The following is a 17,890-nucleotide window of genomic DNA, read 5'->3' as shown; positions in this document are numbered from 1 at the left end:
AGGGGGCATTAAGGAAGAAGTGGGGTCTCTGTGAGGTGGTGTGGCTGCACCCCAGAAGCTTGGACATTTAGCCATTCTCTGCCATCCGCACTGGGGCATCTATTGCACCTCTGGTTTCTCTCTGAGCTGGGTTGGGAAAACTTCCGTGTGGCCAGAGAAAGCCCTGAGGTGAAGGAGAGACAGGCCAGAGGCAGACACGGTGCTAAGTGAGAAGCCATCTGCCAGCACATCATGTGCTGTCTGTACCTGAGGCCAACTCCGGAGTGTGGAGAGGACATGGGTGGGGGCATCAGTGGAGGCTGCTGGTGCCTCATCTGTAAAAGGGACAGCAGCTGTTCCATAGGTTGTAGCAAGGGTAACATGAGGTCAGTCCCGGCATACAGTAAGCACCCAGTGAATGCTAAGTGTGCCCCCAAGGCTATGGTAGGACCTGTTTGAAGAAATGGAAGCTTGGAGAGAGAATGTAACATAGACCTGGTCACAGAACTATGAGATGACAAGGCTACAATTTAGACCCAAAGTCTGTGGGACCCCAAGGACACCAGGTCTTCTCAGAGAATACTGTGGGTCACAATCCGGGGGGGTTCAAGCTGCAGGGCCCAGAGATGTTAACACTCCAGGAGCTGCATGCAGCGTGGCTGTTTGGCTCGTTGGCCTCAGGCAGGGCAAAAATACTGACCCGGAGTCTCAGGAGAGGACCAGAGGTAGACCAGTGCCCCGGCCAGGCCAGGAATCTCTTCTTGCCAGCAGAGGGTGCCAAGCACAGAACAGGCCGGGCAGGGCAGTAACCACTTAGGAGCAAGTGAATTTCTCAGAGATCCTGGGTGCGTTTAGGGTGGTAGAGAAAAGAGAATGCTTATACACTGCTGGTGGGAATGTAAATAAGTTCAACCACTGTGGAAAGCAGTCTGGCAATTTCTCAAATAACTTAAAAACTACTACCTACCTTTCGACCCAGCAATCCCATTACTGGGTATACACCCAAAGCAATATAAATCGTTCTATTATAAAGACACATTCATGCATATATTCATTGCAGCACTATTCACAATAGCAAAGACATGGAATCAACCTAAATGCCCATCAATGGTGGATTGGATAATGAAAATGTGGTACATATATACCATGGAATACTATACAGCCATAAAAAAGAATGAGATCATGTCCTTTGTAGCAACATGGATGGAGCTGGAGACCATTATCCTAAGCAAACTAACACAGGAACATAAAATCAAATACCACATGTTCTCACTTATAAGTGGGAGCTAAGCATTGAGAATACATGGACACAAAGGGGAGCAACAGATCCCCAGCCTACTTGAGTGTGGAGAGTGGGAGGAGGAAGAGGATTGAAAAACCACCTACAGGGTCCTATGCTCATTACATGGGTGATGAAATAATCTGTACAACAAACCCGCACATGTATCCTCTGAACCTAAAATTAAAGTTGGAAAATAAAATAAAATGTGATTACGACTAAAACAAAAAAAATTCTCAATTCAGTACATGACCAATGAGGCTTCTGGAATGTGGAATTTTCAGTTTTAAAATCAGACACTTCTGAGCAAACCAAAATGAGTTGGCTACCCTCATGTGAGTATGCAGTCAAAGGATGAAAAAAATGTCCTTTTTCAGATGCCCTAGAATATCAACATTTTTTTTTTTTTTTTTTTTTTTGAGACAGGGTCTTGCTCTGTGGCCTAAGCTGGAGTGCAGTGGTGTGATCACAGCTCACTGCAGCCTCAAATTCCTGGGCCCAGGCAAGCGATCCTCCTGCCTCAGCCTCCAGAGTAGCTAAGACTACAGGCTTGCGCCACTGTGCCTGGCCCTGCCTTGGGCTTAAGTCTTTGGTGGTGGATCTTGGGTGGGGGTGGGGCAGGGGCACTCGCAGGTTTTTGTCCCTGGCAGGCATTGCCATAGGCTTCTTCTTTCTTTCTTTCTTTCTTTTTTTTTTGAGATGGAATCTCATTCTGTCGCCCAGGCTGGAGTGCAGTGGTGCGATCTTGGCTCACTGCAAGCTCTGCCTCCCGGGTTCACGCCATTCTCCTGCCTCAGCCTCCCAAGTAGCTGGGACTACAGGCGCCCGCCACCACACTCAGCTAATTTTTTGTATTTTTAGTAGAGACGGGGTTTCACCATGTTAGCCAGGATGGTATTGATCTCCTGACCTGGTGATCCGCCCGCCTCGGCCTGCCAAAGTGCTGGGATTACAGGCGTGAGCCACCGCGCCCGGCTGCCATAGGCTCCTTCTTACAGACTCTGGGGTCAGATGTAGGCTCTGCCTCCTGAGTGAGTTATCCAAGCCCTCTCAGCCTCGGTTTCCTCCTCTGTAAAATGGGGCTAGTAGATGTGAGCTGCTGATATCCTTGCGATGAGAAAGTGTGTGTTTTGTCGCAGCTGAGTCCCCAGTGCCTAGACGTCCCCAGTGCTACGGTGTTCCAGGTAGTTTTGTTGAATAAGTACATGTGAAACACTTGCAGCGATGTGCTTTATTTACTGGAAAGTTACACATGCAAAATTCGGTAGGCTTAAGTAATGTTATCATTCTGTGTTGATATTAAGCCTTATAATCATCAATATAAGGCAAACCAAATGTGCTCATTTTGCGGGTGGATTAAATAAGAGTTGTATCTTACCCTGCTGCTGAGTTCTAAAGTTGGAAAGATGTTAAGTGCACGTTGGAAAGGATTTTGGTGGCAGGTGGGGTGCTAGAGGCAGAGGGGCCTTTGAGGAACACTCGGACTTTTTAAGTCCTGAATTATAGTTGAGAAAACTGAGGCTCAGTGAGGGGAACAGATTTCTAAAAGCTGCATGGATTTTAAGCAGCAGAGTTGGGATTCAAACCGGGTCTGCTGACTCCCAGTCCGGCCTAACTCTTAAAGTGCACCCCTGAACTACAGGTTTGCAGATGGAGAGAGACTCTCAGGGGGAGCAACTGACTGGGCCAGGAAGCAAGGAGGTGGCAGAGCCCGAGGGACAGGCTGCTTGAGTCATGGAGGGGTGGGGTGAAGGTGTGTAGGAACTGTATGCTCAGAGAGACGTAAAGAGTGGGACAGAAGCAGGATTTGGAGGGTCCCACGTCCTTTTGCACCCGGGTACGCTGGACCCACTGGTGTGACCCCCCCATGCACCTTGGACTCTGGAGCCTCAGTTTCCTCATTTGTAAAGGAAGGTAACAGTCAACTGTGCCCCTCCTCTGAGGGTTTTGGGGTGCAGATGGGGAGCTCTCTTGAACTCCTGGAGGAGGAAACATTGCCGGGGGCAGTTAATGGACCCTCAGACCCACTTGGCTGCCAGCTCTGTCCGGTACCCACCCCCCCGCACTCCAAGCTTCTAAATTAGCGCAACCCCCTAAGCCAGGGCAGGGCTGGCCCCAAGTCGTGGAATGTGAGCAGCCTTTTCATCAAATTATTCCTCCACATTCGCAGAGAGGAAGAATTATTGGCAGAAAATGAGGACATAAAACTCCGCTGGAGCCTAGCACCTTTTTGGGGCGCTCAGTGCGGAGCACTTGGAAGCCGTCCAGCAGATTGGTTCATTTTTAATGGTCTAGGACTATAGTTCATCTGTTTAATTCAAACGAGGTGACATAATATCTTTCATTTGGACTTATTACCAGCACGGCAGTGATTCGGCTCCCGGCATTCTCCGGGCAGGACATCATGTCATTACTGCACATTTTCTCTCTCTCTGGCCAAATTGAAAGTCCGCGGGAAGGGCAGCAGCCTCTGAAGGGAGAGATCAACAGAGAGTAGGTCACATCGGGTGTTAAGGAATGAAAATGAATTCATCCTTTTCTCCGTTGAATAAGCAGCTGTACTTGGGTCTCTGTGATCCATGAAATAGGCTGTCAAGAAAATAGGAAACGGGCTGCATTTGAACTTCTCCGTTGATTCTGTCTCTGTCGCCCTGAAGACTGGTATTGACCCCCGGGGCAGAGCAGAGGGAGGAGAGGGACGACGTAAGGGGTAGGATGGAAGCAGGACTTGGAGGGTCCTGCGTCCTTTTCACCCAGGTACACTGGACCCATTGGTGTGACCCCCGTGCACCCTGGGCACTGGAGCCTCAGTTTCCTCATTTGTAAAGGAAGGCAACGGTCAACTGTGCCCCTCCTCTAGGGCTTTTGGGGGTGCAGGTGGGGAGCTCCCTTGAATTCCTGGAGGAGGAAACATTGCCAGGGGGCAGTTAATGGCCACCCAGACCCCCAGACCAACTTGGCTGCCAGCTCCGTCCCCCCACCTCCCCAGCACTTCTATATTAGCACAACCCCCTGAGCTGGGGCTGGGCTGGCCCCAAGTCATGGAATGTGAGGGGCACACACTCATGGGCACCTACCCCATGCCAGACCTCTGGCATTCAGCATGGTCGTTGGGGGATGAGGCTGGAGCCCCATGTTGCAGATGATGATGACAGGCTCAGAAAGATGCACAGACTTTCTCTCAAGGTCACTTAGGGGCAGAACCTGGCTTCAGTTTGCCATGTAGAGCATTGCAGCTGGGAAGTTGGGCTGAAGCAGCTCAAAGCCTCATTCTCCATATTTACTGGTGTGAGAGGGTGCGCAAGCCGTTTGATCTCAAGTCTTAAGCTTCCCATGAAGGAGGGATTTTGCCCAGTTCACTGCTGCATCCCTAGTGTCTAGGACCACAGCTGGGACTGGAGTGAGGTGGGTGAGACATCTTGCAAGTGCAAGCTTGGATCCAGCCTTCAGTGAAAATTTTGATGTTTTGTTCATTGTGGATACTTCTGCCTTAATTTTTCTTTTTTTTTTTTTGAGATGGAGTCTAGCTCTGTTGCCTAGGTTGGAGTGCAGTGGCGCGATCTTGGCTCACTGCAACCTCTGCCTCCTGGGTTCAAGTGATTCTCATGCCTCCCAAGTAGCTGGAATTACAGATGTGTGCCACCATGCCCAGCTAATTTTTGTATTTTTAGTAGAGATGGGGTTTCACCATGTTGGCTAGGCTGGTCTCAAACTCCTGACCTCTGGTGATCTGCAGCCTCGGCCTCCCAAAGTGCTGGGATTACAGGCATGAGCCACTGTGCCCAGCCTCTGCATTAATTTTTATTTTAATATTACTGTATTAAAATATTGATTACAGTAATTACAGTTGTTTGGCACCCTCTGAAATTTTGCTCTCCCCGGGCAAATTCCTAACCTGTCTCATCCTAGTCCCAGCCCTGCCTAGACCACATAGCATCAAGTGACATTCAGTAAGGATTTGTAGAATGCATGCTGTCCTGTAATGTCAATTTCTGGGCCCTCAAAGAAGAGACTATTCCCCAATGGATGATCAATTCCCCTTGTATCTGAAGGAAGCTGAAACCCCGGACGGAGCTTTTATTTGGCTCCATTATTTGGGGGCAGCTGAGTATTTCTGACAGTGGTGAGCTAAAGATTGTGGAAAGATTCCAGGACCTGATTATAGAACCAATTAGAACTTGAATTTCTATAATGGCCTAATCGGAGAATGGAATGCAAGATATCCATGTGGCTCTGAAAACCTATGCAGAATTTCACTTCGTCATTAGAGACTGCAGCACCTTTCCCTCTCCTGGATGTTTCTTGCAATTAAAAGGCACACTGGGTTGTACTGACAATCATTAGCGTAATGAGACCTGGCTGCGCAATGCTACTAATCCCCTTCCCTGTGGGGGGCACACCTGGACTGAGACAGCTGGGTTTCTGCTGTGATGCCTCTGTTGTTTCATTTCAGTGAAATGTCAGATCCTGCCTCCATCTTCGGCTTCACTTCCCTCCAAAGCTGAGGTTTCATTGAGAGGCATTCTTATAATTAGGGTGGGAGTGAGAAATAGCCTCCTATATGATTTAAAATGGTAAAATTATCGATACCTTTTCTAGCCTCAGCTTTAAATCTTAGCCACCATGACTCCCCTATTAACTGGCCTAATTAAATCAATTTTTCAGGGCGTCTTTGGCAAATTCCATTTTAGCAAAACTGGAGGAAGTTCCACTTCATTTGTCTCTGCTCCCCAATGCTTTTCTGTAAAAATGAGGACAAGGTGAATGCTCATCTCTCGTGTCTAACATTTATTCATCCAGCCAACAAATATTTGTTGAGCACCTACTATGTGCACTATCATGAAACTAGGGGAGGGAGATAGAGAAGCAAAAAGACACCAAAGTTCCAACCTTCATGGCTAGAGGAGAGTGATGATCATTCATTCAGCAAACAGGAATTGAGTCATCTAATGGGTGACCCACTGTGCTAGACCCTGGTGTTGTAATGATGAAATACCACCCCCACAATGTCACCTTCACAAGATTGCCACTTTTTTGAGGTGGTATAGATAGTTAACATTCAATGTGATAAATGCTCTGATAGGGTTAAGCACAGGAGACTGCGATTTTGGAAGAAAGCTCCTAGCTCAGACTGGGAAGCTGGAGTCAGGGAAGATTCCCTGGAGCTGAGTTTTAAAGAATAAGTAGGTGTTTTCCATGTGAAGCAAGTCGAGCGGGAGGCGTTGCCAGACCTGGGGTGGGTGAGCACAGGGATGTGGGAGAACGTGGGAACTGGGCAGAACTCTAACCTGTTCAGTTGGCTTAGGGCAGTGCTCACAGCTCTGGCTGCAAATTAGAATCACTTGGGGGCTTTGGAAAAATACAAATACCTGCAACTAATCCCTGATTATGTACATCATAATTTTGGGGAGCAGGGTCAAGGTATTGGTGTGTTTTTAAAGTCCCCAAGTAATGCTACTGTTCAGCTAGGGTTGAGAGCCACTGGGCTAATGCATGCAAAGTGGTGAGAGGTGAGGCTGGAGAGGTAGCAGGGGACTATATAGGGAAGGGTCCTGGAAGGCTGTTAAGGGGTTTGAACCTTACCTGAGGGTAGTGAGATCATTGAAGGGTTGTAAGCAGCAGAGAAGGAGGGGCTGATATTTGTATTTCAGAAGGAATTGATTGGATTGTGGTTACTGGAGGCAGAGAAACTGGCAAAGAGGCTATGGCAGCAATCTGGGAAAGAGATGACAGTGAGCTGGGCCTAGGTCATAATGGAGAGGAGAGATGTTTACAAGGATGAATCAACAAGACTGGGTGGTGAATTGGGTATCCTCGGTAAAGCAGGGAAAGGAGTTTAAGATGACTGCAAGTGGCTTGGATGACTGTGTGGGTGGTTGTGACATAAGCCAGAGAGGGGCAAGGAAAGATAAATAGTGGTTTGGGTTTAGGACATGCGGGAGAGATTCAATTGGCAGTTGGAGTCGAGGTCTGACACTTGGGATTGTACTCTGCATGGATTAAACAATTGGAAAGTCAACTATGACTCATAATTGGATGATGTCATCCAAGGAGAGTGTATAACCTCAGAGTAAGAGGAGAAAAAGGCCAAGGGTGGTAGAGCATTAGGAGTCTCAATATGTAAAGGGTGGTTGGAGTTTCAAAGAGCTGAGAAAGAACTTGATGAGGGATGGCAGAGAGGTAGGAAGATCAGGAAAGTGATGTCCTTTCCAAGGGAGAGAGCTGTGAGAAGAGAATGGCAACGTGTTGAAAGCTGCACAGAGGTCAATAAAAGGGAAGACACCTCCATACATTTAGGAAAAAGCTGGAGGCAGAAACGAGACTATAGTGGGTTGGAGAGTGAATGGGAGAGAGATGAACATAGTGTATATGCTGGCCTAAGAAAGGCAAGCAAGAGATTGGGCAGGACCCAGAGGAGTTGTTGGATTGCGGGAGGTGTTTGCATTCCTTCAAAAGCAGGCATTGAAACAGAATTGAGTGCAAGTGGTTTATTTCGGAAATGATCCCAGGAAACACCTGTATGGGTGGGGGGTGAAGAAATGAGACATCAGTAAAGAATATGTCAGTAAGTAAGATGAATGTGGGAATATGGAGCTTAACTTTATTGGGTAACCCTGGAAAACACTATGGACTGTGTATTCAAAGTTAATTCCCCATTAACTTAGGGGAGCTGGGTTATATTTATCTACCAATTTTAGTCATTGGTTGAGCTTCCGTTCCTTGGGGATTGGGGAAGCACTAATTTCCCAGGCACCTTTTGCAGGCCATGTGCATGGGGAAAGCAGGCTTTGGCAGCCAGATAAAGTCCTCATGTAAAGACAGGAGATGGCAGCTGGAAGTTGGATGAAAGTGACGAAAATGGTAAGAGCTGTGGGGCTATAGATGAGGACACTGAGAGCATCTGTTGCAGGAGGGATTTAGTCTTTTACTAGCCTGAAAAGAATGTATCATGAATTGAATGGTGACGATGCGTGAGAGGGATGGGTTGAAGATATAAGTGAGAGAGGGGATAAACGATGGAGAGTGGTTCAAGAGGAGGGGGAAGGGAGTGTGAGTAAGAATGCAATTGAAGGGCTTTGTTGAAATGATATGAGGTTGTTGTTGGTAAGTAGGAGGCTGGGATTTATGTTCTAGCAGAAGTTCAGCATATCATGATCCTGGGTGTGGGTTGATTGAAATGGTAGGAAAGTGAACTCCACTGGAGATGGGCAAGTCAAGCACCAGGGAGGTGAAGATGTGGACTTGGGTTCATTCACATTGGAAATCAAAGTCCCTAAGGACTTGAGGGTGAAGAGAAAGACTAAATCAGCTGCCAAAGTTATTAGTGTTATTAAAAGTCACAAGGTACCCCAGTGAGCTGAGAGTGTGTGTCAACCATTGGGTGCTGGACCAGGAAGGAGTCAGAAGAACAAATCAGTCTGAAGAGTCTGATTATTATTTAATGGGTGAGTCTAACTGGAAGTTTTGAAAGGAGGTTAAAGAACAGAGCTGAAAAGTGGCAGCAAGAGTCAAATTCAAGGAGCAGGCAGGAGGCCACGGACAAAAAATAGGATCAGGAACCAGAGAAATCAAGTACAGTTTAGGAAGCCAAGTTCAAGATTGGTTCAAGTGTATGGTGTAGTTGAAGGCTGTGGATAAGGAGAGAAAATAAGGACACATGTATTTTTAGGGGGACTCATGTGGGCAAAGAGCTGGACAACAAGCCCAAAGCCCTGTCCCTACTTGGTTTTCCCTTATTCCCTGAGCCTTCACTCCTGCTGAAATCCAGGAGTCCATGGGATCCAGTTTGAAGGTCATTGAGGAATAGGAGTGAGTTCAGACTCTGGAGTCAGACTGACCTGGGTTCAGATCTCTGCTCAATCTCTTCTAGCTGTGAATCTTGAGGAAGTTTTTCACCTGCAAGTGTAACTGAACCTATATTGAAGGATTGTTCTCTGTTCTTCTTGCTCAAAGAATAGTTTGCATTACTTTAAGAGGACAATGATACACATTCATGAAGCAACGTTATGTAGGGCTCTAAGAGTGTGCAATAGGGACATTTTACCCAGTCAGGAGATCAAGGGAGGCTGCCCTGAGGAGGTGACATTTGAGCTAAGATGGGCGGAATGAAAAAGAGGTAGGTAAAAGTGGAAGTGGGAGCATTCTAGGAAGTGGAGACAGTACATATAAAGACTGTGTGGTGGGAGGAAGCATAGCCCATTTTAGTAATTGAGTCAAGGGCAGTGTAGCTGCAATGGAGAAAGTGAGAGAGGGCATAGAGGGGCTTCTGTCAGCAGCCAGTCCATGCAGGATCTTGATCTGCATCATAAAAGCAATAAGAAGTCAGAATTTTAGCAGGAAGGTAACTTGGTCAGTTGGTGGTTTTGGCTGCTGGTTAAAGGAGAGATGATGGGAGGGAGCACAGGTTAAGGCAGGGGGCCAGTGGGTGATCATCGCCTTCATCCAGGGAAAGGATAAAATGGGCTTGGAATAGGTGCTAGAGGTGGAGCAAAAGAGGAGAATGGATTTGAGAGATGTTAGGGAGCAGAATACACAGGATTTAGTGAGGGATTAGGTTATAGGGAGACGGAGAGGTTGAGGATGAGAGCCTCATTTCCAGTGTGGCAGTCAGGCATACCTAGTTGCCCACCTCAGAGTCATTCCTCCTTTTTTCTTTAATGTCATATTCCATTTTTGGAGGATCATTGTGCTCAGGCTGGGCTTCCTGAGCACATTGATCCCCAGGAATCATGGACCATGATTAGTTAAGCCAAACATCATAATCCTACTTCTGCTTAGTGACTGATTTAGAGGGAAACCTGCATCCTAGGTTTAGCCAATGAATCCAAGGGTATGAATGAGCTTACTTCGGGAGATTTGCAATGAGGAGAGATAAGGGCTGAGATCGAAATCTTGAGTAATTTCATTATTTCATGGCCAGACACTGAAGAATGAGCTGTGGAAGGAACAGAGAGTTAGAAGCTAGAAAACTACATGGAGAACCATACAACTGCGGTGTCATAAAAGGTAAGGGAAGAAAGAGTTCCTGAAAAAGGAAGTGTGTATGGAGGTAATGAATAGAATGATAGGTATGAGAGGCTGGGAAGAGTGTGCAGGTGGGAGGTGGGCATGAAGACAGGTTGGTAAACGGGACATACATACAGTTAGAAGATATAAATTCTAATGTTGAATAGCAGAGTAGGGTGACTATAGTTGCAACAATGTAGTGTATATTTCAAAGCCGCTAGAAGAGGAAACTTAAATTGTTTCCAATACATAGAAATGATAAATACTCAAAGTGACAGATACCCCAAATACTCTGACTTGTTCATTATACATTCTATGTATGCCACAAATACTCACATGTACACTATAAATATGTAAAGGATTATGTATCAATAAAAAAAGAAAAATGTGAGTGTATACCCATGAAGAATATTGTTGAAACATCAAAGCAAGTGAAAGACTAAAACTTTTCTGATTCTCTCGCTTTTCTGATAAGGAATTTGCAGACAGAGTAAATGTTTGTATTAGTTACACAGCAAGTTGGTAGCACAACCTTTGTATCAGTTAGCTATTGCTGTGTAAGAAAGAACTCCAAAATGAAGTGATATTTATTCTAAACCACTAATATTTATTCTAACAGTTTTGTTGGGTTGTTCTGCTGATCTGGGCCAGGTTTGTCCAATCTTTACTGGACTCATTCGTGGTCAGCTGGTAGATTGGCCAGAGCCTTGCTGGTATAGGATGGCTTTAGCTGGGATGGATTGTCAGTTTGTCTCTGCTCCATGTGGTGTCTCATCCTCCAACAGGCTGGCCCAGGGTTATGGGCTCCAGGCAGAGGGAACAGGAGGTACAAATATTCTGAGGTGAGAGCAAGCTTGAATGCTTGAGGAAGAGGAGGAGGAAGTCCTGTGTGGCTGAGACCAGTATGCATGGGGAAGAGCAGGAGCAGCTCAGAGTGGGATTGGGTTGGGAAGAATATACTGAGTGCCTCATAGAACTCTGCAAGGATTTTTGCTTTTATTTTATTACTATTAGACTTTTCTTCTGCTGTGTTATCCTGGTTGACTCCAGTTTGGCTTCTACTCCATGGAAGAGGTTTTACATTTCATCCGGCCCTGTGAATGTGGACTCCGTTACTCCCCTCCCTGTGCTGACATTTCTTCCATTTTGTCCCCCTGAGTGGTGCAAGACAGGTCAGCATCCCCAGCTCAGAAATCACTCAAATTTAGGAGAAAATACTTGCAAACTACCCAAGTGACAAGGGATTAATAACCAGAATATATAAAGAGCTCAAACAACTCTATAGGAAAAAAATTTAATAGTCTGATCAAAAATGGGCAAAAGCATCAATGACAGATTGGATAAAGAAAATGGGGTACATATACATCATGGAATACTATGCAGCCATAAAAAAGAATGAAATCATGTCTTTGAAGGAACTTGGATGGAGCCAGAGGCCATTATCCTTAGCAAACTAACACAGAAACAGAAAACCAAATGCCACATGTTGTCACTTATAAGTGGAAGCTAAACGATGAGAACACATGGACGCAAAGAAGAGAACAACAGACACTGGGGCCTGCTTAAGGGTGGGGGGTGGGAGGAGGGAGAGGAACAGAAAAAATAACCATTGGGTACTAGGCTTTAGTCCCTGGGTGATGAAATAATCTGTACAACAAACCCTTGTGACATAAGTTTACCTATATAGCAGACTTGCACATGCACTCCTGAACTTAAAATAAAAGTTTTGAAAAATGGGCAAAAGATTTGAATAGGTGTTTCTCAAAAGAAGATCTACAATGACAAAAATGGCATACGAAAAGATGCTTAACATCACTGGTCATCAGAGAAATGCAAATCAAAACTACAGTGAGCAAATGCTGGTGAGGATGTGGAGAAAAGGGAACCCTTGTACACTGTTGGTGGGAATGTAAATTGGGACAACCACTATGGACAAGAGTGGTTCTCATAAAACTAAAAACGGAGCTACCATATGACCCAGCAATCCCGCTGCTTGGTATATACCCAAAAGAAAGGAAATCTGTATATCAAAGACATATCTGCACTCCTATGTTTGTTGCAGTACTGTTCATAATAGCTAAGGTTTGGAAGCAACCTAAGTGTCCATCAACAGATGAATGGATAAAGAAAATGTGGTACATGTACACAAGGGAGTACTATTTGGCCATAAAAAAGAATGCGATCCAGTTATTTGCAGCAACATGGATAGAACTGGAGATCATTATATGAAGTGAAATAAACCAGGCACAGAAAGAAAAACATTGTATGTTCTCACTTATTTGTGGGATCTAAAAATCAAAACAATTGACTCATGGACATAGAAAATAGAAGGATGGTTACCAAAGGCTGGGAAAGATAGTGGGGGCCTGGGGGTGGGGTGGGGATGGTTAATGGGTACAAAAAATAGTTAGAAACAATGACTAAGATCCGCTATTTTGTCACACAACAGGGTGACTATAGTCAATAATAACTTGATTGTACATTTTAGAATGACTAAAAGAGTGTCATTGGATTGTTTTAACACAAAGGATATATGCTTATGAGGGGATGGATATCCCTTTCCCCATGATGTGTTTATTTCATATTGCATGCCCGTATCAAAAAATCTCATGTACCACACAAATATAAACACTGCTATGTACACACAAAAATTAAAAAGAAAATCACTAAAACATAAAGTCTCATCCTAAAGTCCCATCCTCCAGGATAAGAGGATATGACCCACAGACCAAATCCAGCCCACTACCTGTTTTTGTAACAAAAATTTGTTCCCGTTTTATTGGAACACAGCCATGCTCAATTGTCTACCTATTGTTTGTGGTCACTTTTGTGCTACAATGGCAGAGATGAGTAATTTTGATGGAGACTGTACGGCCCACAAAGCCTTCAATATTTATTATCTGCTGCTTTAGAGATAAAGTTAAACCTTCCGGAACTTCAGAAGAAATACATTCAATTCTTTCTTGCCTGGAAGGGTGGGGAAGTTCAGGTCTGTGGCATTGTCTATGGGCAAAGGAGGTGCAAGTGTGCACAAGTACACACTCTGCTTGGTTTCTAGTATCTTGTCCCACTCATCTCTGCTTCTTTGTGTTGACTTCCAACCCTGCTCCAGGCAATGGGGACAGTCCTGATGTCTTTATCTACTCTTGCTGCTATGGTCTATGACAAAATATCATAGACCAAGTGGCTTAAATAAAGCACATTTGTCTCTTACAGTTTTGAAGGACAGGAAGTCCAATATCAGGGTGTCAGCATAATTGCTTTCTGAAGAGGGCTCCATTCCTGGCTTGCAGACGGCCACCTTCTGACTGTGTCCTCACATGACAGAGAGAGATAGAAGACATTGGATTCTTCTTATAAGGACACTAATTCCATAATGGGGCCCCACCCTCATGACCTCATCTAAACCTAATTACCTATCAAAGCCCCACAAATTATTTTGACCTCAGTAATTTCTGCAACTCTGGCCAATATACCTAGTTTTAGAAAAGCAGGAAAAAAATATTGGAAGCCTGCAACCAACAAAATACTGGTACATGGGGTTGGAGGGTGGTAGGTAGGAGTTAGGGCATCAGAATATGAACTCTGGGGGACACAAACATTCAATCCCTAACACCTGACATCTTTTATCTTTTTACCTGCTCCCTCAATCAGAATGAATGGGGGGTAGCAAGGCAGTATAGGTAATGCCTCAAGAACAGTCTCTGGAGTTAGGCACACCTGAGTTCAAGTTACCTGTTATCTTGGGGAAATCTTGAACATTTCCTCATTGAAAGAGTGAATGATGGCCAGACGCAGTGGCTCACACCTGTAATCCCACAACTTTGGGAAGCTGAGGCGGGAGGATCGTTTGAACCCAGGAGTTCAAGACCAGCCTGGCCAACATGGTGAAACTCTGTCTATACAAAAAAAAAAAAAAAAAAGCCGGAAGTGGTGGTGTGGGCCTGTAGTTCCAGCTACTCTGGAGACTGAGGTGAGAGGATTGCTTGGGCCTGGGAGGTCAAGGCTGCTGTGAGCTGAGATAGTGCCACTGCACTCCAGCCTGGACAACGGTGAGACTCTGTCTAAAAGAAAAAAAAAGAAAGAAAGAGAGAGAGAGAGAGAAAGAAAACAAAAAGAGTAAATGATAGGCTGATGCTGGAGGATTGCTTGAGGCCAGGAGTTGGAGATCAGCCTGAGCAACATAGCCAGACCCCGCCCCCCCAAAATAAAAATGAATAAAAAGAGACAGCCAATGATAGTTTGCAGCTCTTTGGGTTAGTGTAAGGCCTGAGGATCGCTTGTATGATGCTTAGTTGACAAATAGTAAGTGCCCAATTTTAAATTGTAACTATAACATAAATTTCAGGAAACCACCTTTCTCCCCTTTGGAGGAAAACAAGAAGAGCCTCTGGCAAGTGGTGTGGATAGAATCAGCAAGTCCGTATTCAGCCTTCATCTCAATAATTTCTGCAACTCTGGGCAATATACCTGATTTTAGGAAAGCAGTGGGAAAATCAATATCTTGAAGCTTGCAACCAATAAAATATCAGAAGTGGCAATTTCATCCTCTCCGTGTCTGCCTGCATCACTAACAGTGTACTCAACACCGGGGTGGTGAGGAGTTTGGGGTAAGGCAGGCTTGTAAAAATGACCCATGCAGATATTAATGATTTAATCTGCTAACGTGGCGTGGCTGCCTCCGAGAATCCTATTCGTCAGCGTCCAGGAACCCATTACCAGGAGCCTGGGCGAGAAGCGCCGGGGATAGCGCGGGGATGTGGCGCGAATGACGATGAATCGCGGAGCACAATACTGATTTGCCTTGCCTGGAACCGTCGCGTTCTGTTTGGAAATATGGAAAGCAAATTAATGAATAAATGAGCTGGCTCGGTGAACTGCGCCCCTCTGGGATCCCTGGTATTTAAGCCACATATGCCAAGCAGACTCTTAGCTAAATAAGGGGGAGAAGAGGGTTTGCTGAGAGGGGAGTGTGGCTGTGAGCCTTAGCCTGAGGACCGCGCCCCCAGGGCTTCAGAAAGCAGTAGCAGGTGTCCTGGGGTCAGACAGATTTTTCTTTCTTTTCTTTTTTTTCTTAAGAGACAGAGTCTGGCTTTGTTGCCCAGGCTGGAGTGCAGTGGTAAGATCATAGCTTACTGCAGCCTTGAACTCCTGGGCTCAAACCATCCTTCCACCTCAGCCTCAGGTTTAGCTGGTGCATGTCACCATGCCTGGCTAATTTTATTTTTATTTTTTCATTTTGTATTTTTTTGAGACAGAGTCTTGCTTTGTTGCCCAGGCTGGAGTACAGTGGCGCCATCTTGGCTCACTGCAACTTCCGCCTCCTGGGTTCAAGCAATTCTTGTGCCTCAGCCTTCTGAGTAGCTGGGACTACAGTCATGTACCACGACGCCCAGCTAATTTTTATATTTTTGGTAGAGATGGGGTTCTGCCATGTTGGCCAGGCTCGTCTCCAACTCCTGGTCTGAAGGGATCCACCTGCCTCGGCCTCCCAAAGTGCTGGGATGACAGGCATGAGCCACTCCACCTGGCCTAATTTTAATTTTTTGCTGTTGTTGTTGAGATGGGGTCTTGCTATATTGTCCAGGCTGGTCTCCAACTCCTGGCCTCAGGTGATCCTCCCACCTTGGCATCCTAAAGTGCTGGGATTTACAGTCATGAGCCACTGGGCAGGCTGCAGAGAGATTATTTTTTTGAGACAAGTTCTTGTCTTGTTGCCCAGGCTGAATATAGTGAAGGATCATAGGTCACTGCAGCCTCAAACTCCTGGGCTCAAGTGATCCTCCTGCCTCAGCCTCCCAAGTAGCTGGAACTACAGATGTGCACCACCATGCCTGGCTAATTTCTAAATTTTTTTAGAAGATGGGGCCTGGCTGCATTGCCCAGGCTGGTCTCAAACTCATGGCCTCAAGTGATCTCGCTTCAGCTTCCCAAAGTACTGGGATTAGAGGCATGAGCCACCACACCCAGCTGCAGACAGGTGCTTGATGGAACTTTGGTTCTGTCCCTGTTAGCTGTGGGTCTCCAAAATTCATGCAATCTCTCTGAACTTGAGTTTCTTTATCAGAAGAAAGAGGGTCATGCACCTACCCAAAGGAGGATTCAGTCATATCAGGCATTTAGGGTGGTGCAAAAGTAATTGTGGTTTTGGCCATTGAAAGTAATGATCTCTATTGGCTCTACCTCTTATATGCTGATATATTGGACAAATTATTTGACCTCTCTGTGATTCAAAAATCCCCTTGATATGGTTTGGCTGTGTCCCCACCCAAATCTCATCTTGAGTTGTAGCTCCCACAGTTCCCACCTATCATGGGAGGGATCCAGTGGAAGGTAATTGAATCATGGGGATGGGTCTTTCCTGTGTTGTTCTCATGATAGTGAATAAGTCTCATGAGATCTGATGGTTTTAAAAAGAGGAGCTCTCCTGCACAAGCTCTCTCTTCCTTGCCACCATGTAAGATGTGACTTGCTCCTCCTTGCCTTCCACCATGATTGTGAGGCCTCCCCAGCCATGTGGAACTGTGAGCCAATTAAATCTCTTGTCTTTATAAATTACCCAGTCTTGGGTATGTCTTTATCAGCAGTGTGAAAACAAACTAACATACCCCTTCTATCTCATGGGGAAAATAATAAGACCCATCCCATTGGGTTGTTAAAATTAACTGAATCAAACATTTAGAATAGTGCCTGAGACACAGACAGTGCTAAAAAATGTAGTTTTTAAAACTGTTCAACATTCAATAATTATTTATCAAGCACTTATTAAGGGCCAATTACTCTTCTAGGTGCCCAGAGTAGAGTTGTGAACAAAACAGAGTAAAATCCCTTCTTTCATAGAATTTTATTGTTATTTTTTCCCTATGGATGTCCAAATGTTTCGGCATTGTTTGTTGAAAGGGCTATCCTTCCTCCATTGAATTACATTTACACCTTCATCAAAAATTAGCTGCCCATACTTGCAAGGGGATATTTCTGGGTTTTCTGTTCTATTCCATTGATCTGTGTGTCTGTCTTTCTGCCTGTATCACGCTATCTTGAATACTGTAGCTCTAGAATAAATCTTAAAAGTGAGTAGTATGATTTTCTCACTTTAGTCTTATTTTTTCAAAATTATTTTAAGTTTTCTAGTTTGTTTGCCTTTTCATATAAATTTTAGAGTAGTTTGTCCATATCTACAAATGTCTTTCAGAAATTTTGATAGGGACTGTATTAAGCCTGTATACCCATTTGAGGAGAACTGACATCTTTACTATGTTGAATCTTCCAATCCATGAACATGGCATGTCTCTCCATTTATTTAGATCTTCTTTGATTTCTTTCATCCACACTTTGAGGCTTTTACCACACAAACCCTGTAATATTTTGCTAGATTTATTCCTAAGCATTTCATTTTTATGAACAATTGTAAATGGTATTATGTTTTAAATTTTAGTTTATACTTGTACATTGTAATATATAGAAATACGATTGATCTTTGTGTGTTAATCTTGTATCCTACAACCTTGCTGACCTCACATGTTAGTTCTAGCGGTTTTATTTGTATGTGTTTAGGTTCCCTGGAATGTTCTACATATATACTCATGTCATATACAAATAAGAACTATTTTATTTCTCCCTTTCTAA

General features: G+C 44.9%; 1 long non-coding RNA gene across 4 annotated transcripts; it reads left to right on the top strand.

Annotated features, from left to right (window-relative positions):
• Positions 1–7,369: 7,369 nt before the first annotated feature.
• LOC131383770 (uncharacterized) lies at positions 7,370–14,810 on the top strand. 4 transcript variants are annotated; one of them, XR_009214029.1, is made up of 5 exons: positions 7,370–7,823; positions 8,022–8,119; positions 9,307–9,374; positions 10,179–10,264; positions 14,613–14,810. It is a non-coding gene; the product is annotated as an uncharacterized LOC131383770 (long non-coding RNA). The 4 variants fall into 4 exon arrangements; XR_009214030.1 differs by having other exon boundaries at positions 9,217–9,374; XR_009214031.1 differs by lacking the exon at positions 9,307–9,374.
• The last annotated feature ends 3,080 nt before the right edge of the window (positions 14,811–17,890 follow it).

This window comes from Hylobates moloch, unplaced genomic scaffold (assembly GCF_009828535.3).
Source record: "Hylobates moloch isolate HMO894 unplaced genomic scaffold, HMol_V3 SCAFFOLD_6, whole genome shotgun sequence".
Taxonomy (NCBI): domain Eukaryota; kingdom Metazoa; phylum Chordata; class Mammalia; order Primates; family Hylobatidae; genus Hylobates; species Hylobates moloch.
This window is presented reverse-complemented; position numbering and strand designations above follow the sequence as displayed.